Source organism: Triticum dicoccoides, chromosome 1B, assembly GCF_002162155.2.
Source record: "Triticum dicoccoides isolate Atlit2015 ecotype Zavitan chromosome 1B, WEW_v2.0, whole genome shotgun sequence".
NCBI lineage: Eukaryota > Viridiplantae > Streptophyta > Magnoliopsida > Poales > Poaceae > Triticum > Triticum dicoccoides.
The window spans coordinates 436,302,929-436,316,193 of NC_041381.1; positions in this window are offsets into that span (position 1 = coordinate 436,302,929).

Consider the following 13,265-nt stretch of genomic DNA (forward strand, 5'->3'; position numbering starts at 1 on the left):
ACAAACTTTGGTACATCAAAACTTATAAGCTCATAATAAAACTGTCATCGTAATGTTAAGCGTGCGGACCCTACGGGTTTCAGAACTATGTAGACATGACCTAGAACCATTCTCGGTCAATAACCAATAGCGGGACCTGGATGCCCATGCTGGTTCCTACATATTCTACGAAGATCTTTATCGGTCAAACCGCATAACAGCATACGTTGTTCCCTTTGTCATCGGCATGTTACTTGCCCGAGCTTTGATCGTCGGTATCCAATACCCAGTTCAATCTCGTTACCGGTAAGTCTCTTTACTCGCTCCGTAATGCATCATCCCGTAACCAACTCATTTGGTTACATTGCTTGCAAGGCTTATAATGATGTGCATTACCGAGAGGGCCCAGAGATACCTCTCCGACAATCGGAGTGACAAAACCTAATCTCGAAATACGCCAACTCAACATGTACCTTTGGAGACACCTGTAGTACTCCTTTATAATCACCCAGTTACGTTGTGACGTTTGGTAGTACCCAAAGTGTTCCTCGGTAAACGGGAGTTGCATATTTCTCATAGTTACAGGAACATGTATAAGTCATGAAGAAAGCAATAGCAGCATACTAAAGATCATGTGCTAGGCTAACGAAATGGGTCATGTCAATCACATCATTCTTCTAATGATGTGATCCCATTAATCAAATGACAACACATGTCTATGGTTAGGCAACATAACCATCTTTGATTAATGAGCTAGTTAAGTAGAGGCATACTAGTGACTATATGTTTGTCTATGTATTCACACATGTATCATGTTTCCGATTAATACAATTCTAGCATGAATAATAAACATTTATCATGATATGAGGAAATAAATAATAAATTTATTATTGCCTCTAGGGCATATTTCCTTCAGTCTCCCACTTGCACTAGAGTCAATAATCTAGATTACATAGTAATGATTCTAACACCCATGGAGTCTTGGTGTTGATCATGTTTTGCTCGTGAGAGAGGCTTAGTCAACGGGTCTACAACATTCAGATCCGTATGTATTTTGCAAATCTCTATGTCTCCCACTTGGACTTGGTCTCGAATGGAATTGAAGCGTCTCTTGATGTGCTTGGTCCTCTTGTGAAATCTGGATTCCTTTGCCAAAGCAATTGCACCAATATTTTCACAGAAGATCTTCATTGGTCCCGATGCACTAGGTATGACACCTAGATCGGTAATGAACTCCTTCATCCAGACTCCTTCATTTGTTGCTTCAGAAGCAGCTATGTACTCCGCTTCACATGTAGATCCCGCCACGACGCTTTGTTTAGAACTGCACCAACTTATAGCTCCACCGTTTAATAAAAACATGTATCCGGTTTGCGATTTAGAATCATCCGGATCAGTGTCAAAGCTTGCATCAACGTAACCATTTACGACTAGCTCTTTGTCACCTCCATATACGAGAAACATATCCTTAGTCCTTTTCAGGTATTTCAGGATGTTCTTGACCGTTGTCCAGTGATCCACTCCTGGATTACTTTGGTACCTTCCTGCCAAGCTTATTGCTAAGCATACGTCAGGTCTGGTACACAGCATTGCATACATGATACATCCTATGGCTGAAGCATAGGGAACATCTTTCATTTTTTTCTCTATCTTCTGCTGTGGTCGGGCATTGAGTTTGACTCAACTTCACACCTTGTAGCACAGGCAAGAAACCTTTCTTTGCCTGATCCATTTTGAACTTTTTCAAAATTTTGTCATGGTATGTGCTTTGTGAAAGTCCTATTAAGCGTCTTGATCTATCTCTATAGATCTTGATGCCCAATATGTAAGCAGCTTCACCGAGGTCTTTCATTGAAAAACTTTTATTCAAGTATCCCTTTATGCTATCCAGAAATTCTATATCATTTCCAATTAATAATATGTCATCTACATATAAAATCAGAAATGCTACAGAGCTCCCACTCACTTTCTTGTAAATACAGGCTTCTCCAAAAGTGTATATAAAACCATATGCTTTGATCACACTATCAAAACATTTATTCCAACTCCTAGATGCTTGCACCAGTCCATAAATGGATCGCTGGAGCTTGCACACTTTGTTAGCACCTTTTGGATCAACAAAACCTTCTGGTTGCATCATATACAACTCTTCTTCCAGAAATCCATTCAAGAATGCAGTTTTGACATCCATTTGCCAAATTTCATAATCATGAAATGCAGCAATAGCTAACATGATTCGGACAGACTTAAGCATCGCTACGGGTGAGAAAGTCTCATCGTAGTCAACCCCTTGAACTTGTCGAAAACCTTTCGCAACAAGTCGAGCTTTATAGACAGTTACATTACCATCAGCGTCAATCTTCTTCTTAAAGATCCATTTATTCTCAATGGCTTGCCGATCATCGGGCAAGTCAACCAAAGTCCATACTTTGTTTTCATACATGGATCCCATCTCAGATTTCATGGCCTCTAGCCATTTTGCGGAATCTGGGCTAATCATCGCTTCCTCATAGTTCGTAGGTTCATCATGGTCAAGTAACATGACTTCCAGAATAGGATTACCGTACCACTCTGGTGCGGATCTTACTCTGGTAGACCTACGAGGTTCAGTAGAAACTTGATCTGAAGTTTCATGATCAATATCATTAGCTTCCTCACTAGTTGGTGTAGTTGTCACAGGAACCGGTTCTTGTGATGAACTACTTTCCAACAAGGGAGTAGATACAGTTATCTCATCAAGTTCTACTTTCCTCCCACTCACTTCTTTCGAGAGAAACTCCTTCTCTAGAAAGGATCGGATTTTAGCAACGAAAATCTTGCCGTCAGATCTGTGATAGAAGGTGTACCCAATAGTCTCTTTTGGGTATCCTATGAAGACACATTTCTCCGATTTGGGTTCGAGCATATCTGGTTGAAGTTTCTTCACATAAGCATCGCAGCCCAAAACTTTAAGAAACGACAACTTTGGTTTCTTGCCAAACCAAAGTTCATAAGGCGTCGTCTCAGTGGATTTTAATGGTGCCCTATTTAACGTGAATGCGGCCGTCTCTAAAGCATAACCCCAAAATGATAGCGGTAAATCAGTAAGAGACATCATGGATCGCACCATATCTAGTAAAGTATGATTATGACGTTCGGACACACCATTTCGTTGTGGTGTTCCGGGTGGCGTGAGTTGCGAAAATATTCCGCATCGTTTCAAGTGTAGACCAAACTCGTAACTCAAATATTCTCCTCCACGATCAGATCGTAGAAACTTTATTTTCTTGTTACGATGATTTTCCACTTCACTCTGAAATTCTTTGAACTTTTCAAATGTTTCGGACTTATGTTTCATTAAGTAGATATACCCATATCTGCTCAAATCATCTGTGAAGGTGAGAAAATAATGATACCCGCCGCAAGCCTCAACATTCATTGGACCACAAACATCAGTATGTATGATCACCAACAAATCAGTTGCTTGCTCCATAGTTCCGGAGAACGACGTTTTAGTCATCTTGCCCATGAGGCACGGTTCGCAACTACCAAGTGATTCATAATCAAGTGATTCCAAAAGCCCATCAGTATGGAGTTTCTTCATGCGCTTTACACCGATATGACCTAAACGGCAGTGCCACAAATAAGTTGTACTATCGTTATCAATTCTGCATCTTTTGGTTTCAACACTATGAATATGTGTATCACTACTATCGAGATTCAATAAAAATAGACCACTCTTCAAGGGTGCATGACCATAAAAGATATTACTCATATAAATAGAACAACCATTATTCTTTGATTTAAATGAATAACCGTCTCGCATCAAACAAGATCCAGATATAATGTTCATGCTCAATGCTGGCACCAAATAACAATTATTTAGGTCTAAAACTAATCCCGATGGTAGATGTAGAGGTAGCGTGCCGACCGCGATCACATCAACTTTGGAACCATTTCCCACGCGCATCGTCACCTCGTCCTTAGCCAATCTTCGCTTAATTCGTAGTCCCTGTTTCGAGTTGCAAATATTAGCAACAGAACCAGTATCAAATACCCAGGTGCTACTGCGAGCATTAGTAAGGTACACATCAATAACATGTATATCACATATACCTTTGTTCACTTTGCCATCCTTCTTATCCGCCAAATACTTGGGGCAGTTCCGCTTCCAGTGTCCAGTCTGCTTGCAGTAGAAACACTCAGTTTCAGGCTTAGGTCCAGGCTTGGGTTTCTTCTCTTGAGCAGCAACTTGCTTGCTGTTCTTTTTAAAGTTCCCCTTCTTCTTCCCTTTGCCCTTTTTCTTGAAACTGGTGGTCTTGTTAACCATCAACACTTGATGCTCCTTTTTGATTTCTACCTCCGCAGCCTTTAGCATTGCGAAGAGCTCGGGAATAGTCTTGTTCATCCCTTGCATATTATAGTTCATCACGAAGCTCTTGTAGCTTGGTGGCAGTGATTGGAGAATTCTGTCAATGACACTATCATCAGGAAGATTAACTCCCAGTTGAATCAAGTGATTATTATACCCAGACATTTTGAGTATGTGTTCACTGACAGAACTATTCTCCTCCATCTTGCAGCTATAGAACTTATTGGAGACTTCATATCTCTCAATCCAGGCATTTGCTTGAAATATTAACTTCAACTCCTAAAACATCTCATATGATCCATGACGTTCAAAATGTCGTTGAAGACCCGGTTCTATGCCGTAAAGCATGGCACACTGAACTATCGAGTAGTCATCAGCTTTGCTCTGCCAGACGTTCTTAACGTCGTCAGTTGCATCAGTAGCAGGCCTGGCACCCAGCGGTGCTTCCAGGACGTAACTTTTTTGTGCAGCAATGAGGATAATCCTCAGGTTACGGACCCAGTCCGTGTAATTGCTACCATCATCTTTCAACTTTGCTTTCTCAAGGAACGCATTAAAATTTAACGGAACAACAGCACGAGCCATCTATCTACAAACAAACATAGACAAGCAAAATACTATTAGGTACTAAGTTCATGATAAATTTAAGTTCAATTAATCATATTACTTAAGAACTCCCATTTAGACAGACATCTCTCTAGTCATCTAAGTGATCACGTGATCCAAATCAACTAAACCATGTCCGATCATCACGTGAGATGGAGTAGTTTCAATGGTGAACATCACTATGTTGATCATATCTACTATATGATTCACGTTCGACCTTTCGGTCTCCGTGTTCCGAGGCCATATATGTATATGCTAGGCTTGTCAAGTATGACCTAAGTATTCCGCGTGTGCAACTGTTTTGCACCCGTTGTATTTGAACGTAGAGCCTATCACACCCGATCATCACGTGGTGTCTCAGCACGAAGAACTTTCGCAACGGTGCATACTCAGGAAGAACACTTCTTGATTATTAAGTGAGAGATCATCTTAAAATGCTACCGTCAATCAAAGCAAGATAAGATGCATAAAGGATAAACATCACATGCCATCAATATAAGTGATATGATATGGCCATCATCATCTTGTGCCTGTGATCTCCATCTTCGAAGCACCGTCGTGATCACCATCGTCACTGGCGCGACACCTTGATCTCCATCGTAGCATCGTTGTCGTTACGCCATCTATTGCTTCTACGACTATCGCTACCGCTTAGTGATAAAGTAAAGCAATTATAGGGCGTTTGCATTTCATACAATAAAGCGACAACCATATGGCTCCTGCCTGTTACCGATAACTTCGGTTACAAAACATGATCATCTCATACAATAAAATATAGCATCACGTCTTGACCATATCACATCACAACATGCCCTACAAAAACAAGTTAGACGTCCTCTACTTTGTTGTTGCAAATTTTACGTGGCTGCTACGGGCTTAGCAAGAACCGTTCTTACCTACGCATCAAAACCACAACGATAGTTTGTCAAGTTGGTGCTGTTTTAACCTTCGCAAGGACCGGGCGTAGCCACACTCGGTTCAACTAAAATGAGAGAGACAGATACCCGCTGGTCACCTTTAAGCAACGAGTGTTCGTAGCGGTGAAACCAGTCTCGCGTAAGCATACGCGTGATGTCGGTCCGGGCCGCTTCATCTCACAATGCCGGTGAACCAAAGTATGACATGCTGGTAAGTAGTATGACTTATATCGCCCACAACTCAGTTGTGTTCTACTCGTGCATATAACATCAACGCATAAAACCTAGTCTCGGATGCTACTGTTGGGGAACGTAGTAATTTCAAAAAATTTCCTACGTACACGCAAGATAAGGGTGATGGCATAGCAACGAGAGGTGAGAGTGTTGTCGACGTACCCTCATAGACCATAAGCGGAAGCGTTATGACAACGCGGTTGGTGTAGTCGTACGTCTTAACGATCCGACCGATCCAAGCACCGAATGTACGGCACCTCCGAGTTTAGCACACGTTCAGCTCGATGACGATCCCCGGGCTCCGATCCAGCAAAGCTTTGGGGATGAGTTCCATCAGCACGACGGCGTAGTGATGATGATGATGCTCTACCGGGGCAGGGCTTCGCCTAAACTCCGCGACGATATGACCGAGGTGGAATATGGTGGAGGGGGGCACCGCACACGGCTAAGGAACGATCCGTAGATCAACTTGTGTGTCTATGGGGTGCCCCCTGCCCCCGTATATAAAGGAGGGAGGGGGGAGGCCGGCTGGCCCTTGTTGGGCGCTAGGAGGAGGAGTCCTCCTTCTAGTAGGAGTAGGACTCCTCCATTCCAACTCCTACTAGGAGGGGAAGGAAGGGGGAGAGGAGGGGAAGGAAAGAGGGGGGCGCCCCCCTCCTCCTAGTCCAATTCGGACTAGAGCGAGAGGGGGCGCGCGGCCCTTCCTGGCCGCCCCTCTCTCTTCCCACCAAGGTTCATGTGGCCCATTAACTCTCCGGGGGGGTTCTGGTAACCCTCCGGCACTCTGCTTTTCTCTGAAATCACCCGGAACACTTCCGGTGTCCGAATATAGTCGTCCAATATATCAATCTTTATGTCTCGACCATTTCGAGACTCCTCGTCATGTCCGTGATCACATACGGGACTCCGAACAAACTTCAGTACATCAAAACTTATAAACTCATAATAAAACTGTCATCATAATGTTAAGCGTGCAGACCCTACGGGTTTGAGAACTATGTATACATGACCTAGAGCCATTCTCGGTCAATAACCAATAGCGGGACCTGGATGCCCATACTGGTTCCTACATATTCTATGAAGATCTTTATCGGTCAAACCGCATAACAACATACGTTGTTCCCTCTGTCATCGGTATGTTACTTGCCCGAGATTTGATCGTCAGTATCCAATACCCAGTTCAATCTCGTTACCGGTGTCTCTTTACTCGTTCCGTAATGCATCATCCCGTAACCAACTCATTTGGTTACATTGCTTGCAAGGCTTATAATGATGTGCATTACCGAGAGGGCCCAGAGATACCTCTCCGACAATCGGAGTGACAAAACCTAATCTCGAAATACGCCAACTCAACATGTACCTTTGGAGACACCTGTAGTACTCCTTTATAATCACCCAGTTACGTTGTGACGTTTGGTAGTACCCACAGTGTTCCTCCGGTAAACGGGAGTTGTGTATTTCTCATAGTTACAGGAACATGTATAAGTCATGAAGAAAGCAATAGCAGCATACTAAACGATCATGTGCTAGGCTAACGAAATGGGTCATGTCAATCACATCATTCTTCTAATGATGTGATCCCATTAATCAAATGACAACACATGTCTATGGTTAGGAAACATAACCATCTTTGATTAATGAGCTAGTGAAGTAGAGGCATACTAATGACTATATGTTTGTCTATGTATTCACACATGTATCATGTTTCCGGTTAATACAATTCTAGCATGAATAATAAACATTTATCATGATATGAGGAAATAAATAATAACTTTATTATTGCCTCTAGGGCATATTTCCTTCAAGGGGTACCTCCTTTTTTTATTCTAGAAACGACCACATGCAAATATCAAGGTGCTGGTTACGTAGAACAAATTTCCTGGAGTCCGTGCTCAGCCCTCCTCTATCTCTCTTCTTAGCCAGCCAGCGGACGCGCGGAGCCCATCGTGTGTTTACTCACGTGCGGTCCCACATATCAGTGAAAACGCAAGAGGACCCACTGAACCTGCACATCTTTCACCTCGATGTGCTGGTGATGAAAAACAAATCCAATAAAGATCTTTTTTTGTGGGAAGGACAGTAGGACAGGCTCCTACTGTGTTTTCATATATAAAGAAGATACTTTACAGAGTTACATCATATGTGCAAGCAACTCTACCCAAACCACACAAGGGTTTGTGGGTATGGCCAGAGGTGAGAGATAAGATTCAAGCCAAGTATGTATATGAAGAAACTACTAATGTGTCAAAGGTCAGCTAAGAAGGAAGTTATGAGGGCAGAGTGAGCCCTCTTGGTTCTGTGTTGTAGTAGTCCAAAATCTTCCTTGAACCTCCGGACCCAGGAGTTGATGGAAGGGTCCACCCTTCTAACATGTTTGTTGTTTCTTTCCTTCCATAAGCTCCAAGCTGCCACGAGGAAAATGTCAAGGAACAAAGGGCCACTCCAGGAGTCCTTGGTGGTTTGCAATAGGTGTAGACGGCAGTCAAATCTCGGCCAGATGATCAACTCCAACAGGCTTGAATAAAAGGACACGTAAAAATCATGTGATCCACCGTTTCTTCATCTGGGCCCCCACAAAGGAGGCAACTGTGATCATCCCCGATGTCGTAGTGGCGTTGTTTCAGCATGTTACGTGTGTTGAGCCTGTCATGAAATAGGAGCCAACCAAAGACCTTAATCCTCATGATACAGTGTGAACACCAAAGACTTTTGAAGATGGGATGGGCTTGTGCGTCTCTGAAGAAATACTGGTAGTAGTCTTTTGACATGAACTCCGTCTTGCCCCAAATATAGTGCCAAACATCATTAACGGAAGTGGTCGGGCTCAAGTGCATGGAGAGCATTTGGATATCTCGCACCTCGGATAAAGCCTGTGGTGACAACAGTAGGTGAAAAGTCGCAGCCAGCGATGTGGTCTCCAAGAAACCCTTGATGGAAGTATCTTCATGCATGGTGAAAGAAAAAGCATGGGGGTGGGCGTTTTGGAGTACATCTTGTCCCCATAGATCCTTCCAAAACAACGCAGATGTGCCAGATACCACCTGCACCTGTCAGATGCTGCGGAAGATTGGAGTGAGTTTCAAGATGTCTCGCCACCAGAAAGAGCCGACCGATGGCACAGCATGTGGTATCTTGTCGGTGTAGTAGGCGTCCCACACGAGTTGCACCCACGGAATATCCATCTTGTTGTAGAACTTATGGAGGAATTTCATTAACAAGGCTTCATTTTGCAGCTTGATGTTGATGACCCCGAGACCTCCATGCTTCTTGGGCTTACAAACCATCTCCCATGCGGCAAGAGAGTTGCATTTCTCACCTTGCTAATTTTTCTTGTTCCAAAGGCATCTCCTCCTGATCTTGTCGAGCATCTCAATCAGTGGCCACTTTTGGAGTTACTCAAGATTAGTATGATTCTATTTACAGTTTAACCCAAGATGCACATCACGTGGCTTCAACGACCACTCTATTTTCTTGCATGACACGACCTGGATGCTGGATGTCCCACGTGTCGGCAAAAGGAGGAAGAACCCGACCAAATCTTTCGTTGTGCTCTCGGATTAGACTAGTTGTGCTAACTTAAAAATTTTATGGTGTACTCCCTCCGTTCCAAAATACTTGACTTCCATTTGTCCAAAAATGGATGTAGCTATATACTAAAACATGTCTAGATACATCTATATTCTGACAAATAGAAGGCATGTATTCTGGAACAGAGGGAGTAGAATGGATGCAAGTTTTGGTATTGGGAAGAAGAGTACATTGATATATTGATAGAGTGAAATTTAGTAGATGTTCTAGCACTTTTAGCTAGCATAGAGGCTAGAGAGGAGACTAGTGCACTTGTTGATACTCCTACTAGAATAGAGGCTAGATATGAGACTAGATGCGAGGAAGCAACGTCTACTTCTTTACACTCGAAGAAGAAAGAACCACACAAGATTGAGCCGCCGCGGATCAAACAATGAATGCATCGAGAAGGCACTAATCCAACTTACAGGAGCAGTTATGGAAGTTGGATATCTTCTAAAATGTATTCTTATGGTTCTTATTTTCTTTGGTCTTGCTTTTCTAGTCAAAATTATCATTGGAGTTGTGCGTTGGAGTTGGCCTTACAAGTGGGACCGCAGTTGAGGAAACCGGCTATTGGCAAACCGCCACCTTGCCCGCCGTGCGATGGCTGAAGTTAGAGAAATGACGAGGTTGAAGAGATTGCTCTAGCACGGACTCCAATAAATATGGTGTTAGATGGATGTCATACTGGTGGCGTGTGTCGTACTCCTGGACGTGAATGCTTATTCTGGCCCATGCCACCCTACTACTCCTACTACTTATATAGTACTAGTATCGAGGATTTGAGGTGCTGGTTACGTACAGCGAACACATTAAGATATGGCTACAGTAAAAACACCCGCCCGACGCGCGAAGCATGTGAAGCTAGTACAAATAGTGTACTAGTAGTACTATTGTTGATTGGCCTCATCCGATAACCTGTTGCAATGCACGTACAATTATGTATTCGGAAAATATTTTGTTGCCTCGTCGCACCACTCACTCAGAGAAGCGACTCGAAAGCCATTCATAAATTTAGTAAGTTTATCACAGGCATACCATTTTATTACATACAACAGGTCATCAACCCACATCGACAACAAGGATACATTATAAATACTAAAGTTTTCATCACACAACAAATAACAAGCAATGAAATGAACTTCAACTCAAACAATACTCGGCATTGGAAACGCTTGCTTTGAACCACAAGTGATTCTCTAGGAAGGGCCATCCATTGTCGATCTCAAGACCAATGCAGGATTGATCATCCAGGCTGAAGCGGCCTACTACATCAGTACCAGGGTAGGGAACCACCCAAATGTCCGAGGTATAGATACAGTTGCTTCTCATAAATGGTACTAGTAACATTGTGTCAACAGCAGTTGGATCGCCTTTCACCATCATCGGATAGTTTTGTCCAAGGAAGAGCAAGTTTTCTCCAAGACTATCAATTCTGTACCAGGGAGAAGGTGTTGGCACTAGCACACTAGTATCCATCCCGAATACCATGAAACAGGTGTTGGAATAGGTCCAGAGAATGCGACCCTGGGAGACTACACCTGCTTCCTTAGTAGTAACATCATCAGTGGGTTGTATACACACAAGAAGAGGTGATCCATCAGAATTAGTTGCCAGGCGCCACTGAGGATATGGGCGCTGCTTGTCCTCATGCTCTTGATCATCACCATCATCATCTCCCCCTTGGTTATAAAATTTTTCAACTATAGGTGGTGGAATGTTCACAAGACCTTGGAAACACAAGAAGAGGTTAATTAGTAAAGGGAAACTTGCTAACCCGCATGCATGTGGATGAAACAATTATAATTACGGTGGAAGACAAACGTACCGATACGAGGATCCCATGCAAAAATAGTGCCATGAGTGGTGGAAGCAAACACAAGGCCCTCGTATTGAATTGCATCATAGTACTCATCCGTGTACAGAAACTGATTTTTGAGCAATATCCATCCAGTCGAACCCCGAAGGACGGCAACAACTTCATAGTTCTTGTAATTCCAAGAGCGGTTGGGAACTCGACAAATTGCTATCTTCTGTAGAAGACAGTCATCATGATCGTATTTGAACGTGCGTACAATACCAATGTGCTCAACCTCTGGGCAGTCTGCTGAGATTTTTGGAAGTGGAACCCGGTGACGAGTGTACACATTCACATGTTCCCACTCACAGTTGGACCCAATATAAACAACCCAATCTCCATTTGCGCCTGCCCAAGCCTTACCCTCAAGCGATGGCATCTTAACATCATACGTATCATTATCAGGCGGCATCAACTTGCACAAGGCGAGGCCTCCATTGTCCCCGTGCCAGTCATCAGGGTCACGATAAAGAGGATAGGGTAGATCAAACCGCTCCTTGACCCTTGGGTTCCTTGTAATGATGTTATTAGTTGAGTCGAGAATGGTCTTGAACGAACCTGCCATGCTAGCCGAGGTGATGATGTTGCACCGATCAATGAGTTCCTCCACCACATCATCTTTTAGATCAGGGCAAGAATAACAGGGTCGTTTCCGGCTTTTCCCCTCTGTGGAGAAGACGATCGAACAATGGCAGAAGGAAGGGTGAAGGCAAATGGAGGAGGGAGAGGAAGATCGTGCGACAGCAGTTCCAAATCGAGACGGAAAGGCACAGAGTCGATGGATGGTTGCTAGTTTGCCACGGTACACGAAGAGGCGCCCCGGCCTACACGTCCGTTCGGAAATACTAGTAGAAAAGGACTCACCGTCGTCTCACTGATATGTTGGAACGTGACCACATGTCAAAGAAACATGGTGTGTAATTTCTCATGCAAAATGCGATCTGGCCGCGTTGGCCCGAGGTGCCGCTTTAGTTTTTTTTAAAGTTGGCGCATTAGTTATCGACCTTTATTTTTTTTAACATACAATCTGACTGGATAGCTCCTGTGGTCATCACATGTGAGCGGATATAGTGATGGTTGATTCGCCCGAGCAACTTATTACTGTGGGAATATGGGAGTACTAGCGGATTCAAGGAATAGAAAAATGATGGTTGCTTCGTCCGAGCAACTTACTATGGCGAAGGTGGGGCTCTGTGATTTGACTGCTCACTAGTCATTACTACTGCGACACAATGACCGGGGTGAATCTTTCCATGAACTTGTGTTGTGCACTCAATATTGTTTCATGGCAGGTGGAGCCGGATGAAGGATGTCCAACATGTCGGCGAAACGAAGTTGAATTGTTTCTGGCATTGCTATCAATCCTTCAGGATTTGTTTATATGTACCCATAATTTTAATGAAATTGTACTGTGATGCTATGAAGGTTTCAACTTTGGTTCCCGCAGGAAAAAAAAGGTTTCAACTTAGGATTCATGTCTCTTGCCTCGAGATTATCTCGTTACAACATTCCATCAAATACAAATGAAACTACCATGGCTACCATGGCTAATGCATCTCAATGGTTCGCAGATCAGCACCAATATTCACATCACAACTGAAGACAAAGTTCTGAGAAGGTGTACAGATAAAGAAAAAAATATAATTGATCGATGTTGTTCGTAGGCATGGCTCCATTTCCTTGGCACAGTGTTCATTGCTTGGCAGCTAGTTTCACCCAGCTCTGTAGCCAAAAAAGATGTATATGGAGG